Here is a 2,602-nt window from a genome sequence, read left to right as displayed (position 1 = left end):
TGTTCTGTGTGGCTGTCTTTCTTCTTCTTATTTCCTTCCAGGAGCTGCAGAAATGGGGCTTTGTGGAGTGATGGGCAGACGTGGAAGCAGCCTAGGAGGATTTTTTCACATTTTTTAAAAAAAGCTAGTGTCCCTGAAATGTGCTTGAAGGCTTGGCTGAAAATGTCAGAAACAAATAAAAACTCCAAAATCCACACTTGTGCGATGCCTTTTATTACGGCCAACCAAAATGTCACTTGTAGGAACTAATAAAGGTGTTGCCCAACTGTGGATTTTGGATTATTATTATTATTTTCTTATAGACCGAGATGGCTACCTTTGCTTTTTATATAATGAAGTAAAAAAAGTTTGGAGTTGGGTGATTGTTTTCTTCAGAGAATTACAGGGAATATGAGAGGGACATTGTAGTCTCCCTCCCTGTGTGTGCTTAAGTGTTTGTAAGAATATATATGCATCCTCTCTACTGTTGCCTCTGATAAACAAATTTCTTATTAATATTTTTGCACTGTTAAACAAGTTTTTAAAATGGAGGCAGTGAGGAAGAGTATATGCAGACCATGCTGTCGCTCAGCAGTCTGAACAAAAGGAACTCTACCTCTGGCCTGTGAAGAGCCAGGTCTGCTGCGTCAATATTCAGTATCCTCCTAGTACAGCAGGCACTAACCTGTTGGCCTCTGGCTCCAGCATGGCCAATGGTCAGGGGTGAAGTGAGCTAAATACAACAACAGTGGAAAAACCAGACGTTAGCCACCTCTGAGCTAGTTCAACTTCAGCTCTCGCTACTCATGCAGAATGCCTGCTGAGTATAGATCAGTCTGCTTGCCTTTCACCATTTCCAGGCTGGCTGTGTCTTGCATACCACAGGGGACATGGTGGGAGGGTGGTGACATTTGTGCCCAGTCCTCTCGTCCAGCACAGTTTGTTCTGAGGGCAGTGATCATTTGCTGCGTTGAGTGTCTCAATTAAAGGTGTTTGATCTTGTGCCAGAGAAAAACAGTGACTTTACTACTACTAAACTGCCCTTCTCACCCGTCAGCTTAAAGAGTCTAATCCACTATTTCAACTATGGCCCCAAATCCATTTTATGGACCACTTTCCCTTTCATCACCCCCCCTCACCCTCCCCTGCACTGCCTGGTTGGGTGGACAGCGCTGGAGATGGATTAACAATCAGGCAGAGAATGGAGTAAAGTAAGACACCCCCCCCCACACACACATCTAAACTGGGAGCCCCTCATGCGTTGTAAGTATTCAGGAGAGGTAAGGAGATGCCTGTTCTGTTCTACTCTTGGTGGGGAGAGGCATGTTCTGCTCCAAAAGTCTTCATGGAATGGTTTGTTTCATTGTTTGATAGGGCAGTAAGGATGAGTACTGGCTAATGCTTGCAATCCTACCCGCGCTAGGGACTCGTTGAAATTCAGTGGGAATTGTTTCTTAGTCAACATGCATAGGATTACGTTGTAAATTTTGACATTGGCCTGCCAGCAAGGCTCTTGGGTAATGGCCGGAGTTGTGTGTAATGGGAGTTGTAATCTAGCTTTGAAGAGGAAGTTAAATGAAAAAGAGAAGTGGTATCATAGATGCATTCTGGAAATGGTCAGGGTGGGGGTGGGGTTTCAACTAATGAAAATTGTGGGATTAGCAGGACGTTCATAACTGTTCCGCATCTGTGGATGAGGGTTGCCTAAGGGCATCAGATGTATAGAATTCAAACTCAGTCGTCGCAGAGCTCCCATATCCTTCAATCCATTGCTGGGCATTATCTTTGTCGATTTGCTGGGCTATTTCCATTACTTAGAGGTGGGTGTTGGAGGACGGTTACTTTCCACTCCCGAAATAACTTCTTTGTGGTCAGGTGTCGTGTTTTTCTCTCCTCCTTGCATATCCCGTGTCAGCCCAGATAGAGCTGCTCTTCCAGGATGTCTGCATCCATTTTACCAACACCTCCACTCTGCAGCCCCATTGGGTAGCAGAGCTGGAACCTGCTCACCTAAGAGCTTCTGGGCAATGTCTTTATTAACATAGGCTTCACAGATTAAAAAGAAAAAAGTGTTGGCATGAAGGCCACTTGGTAGAGCCCACCTAGAGTGCCAAGTGTACCCAAAGGTAGGCTGTTGAAGGGGCAGGACTAGCAGGACTGCCATATTGTGCTTTGCGAAGTAGAAGTGGTTGACTAATACTTCCCCACCCCTGCTGATAAAAGAAAAATCCCATATCCTCTAAACTCCTCTACTTCCCGTGAAGGGAGTATGAGATAGGGCTTGAAAGGCAAGATGGGGGAACACTCATGTGTTGGAATAAAAGTATTTGGGGAAGTTTTTATGAGGCCTTTTTGCTCATTTCCCACCTTTGATATCTTTCTTAGTTCCCACAGCGTTAGTAGTTGTGATGTGTAGACAGCCATTCAAAGGAGCAGGTTGAAATTTGTCAGTTTGGATTAGGAGTGTCTGTGATTATGTTAACACAAAAACAGTGGTTCCATATAAGTATATTATTATTAATTCCATATCAGCATCTGTTTCTACAAATAAATAAAATGTGTAGATTAGCAATTGGGAGTAAATGGCTGAAGGGCATAAGAGGCTCCTGCCAAAGCCTCTGTG

This window comes from Podarcis liolepis (genome assembly GCF_965112155.1).
Source record: "Podarcis liolepis genome assembly, chromosome: 17".
NCBI lineage: Eukaryota > Metazoa > Chordata > Lepidosauria > Squamata > Lacertidae > Podarcis > Podarcis liolepis.
The sequence above is the reverse complement of the archived record's forward strand: the minus strand, read 5'-3'. Positions refer to the sequence as shown.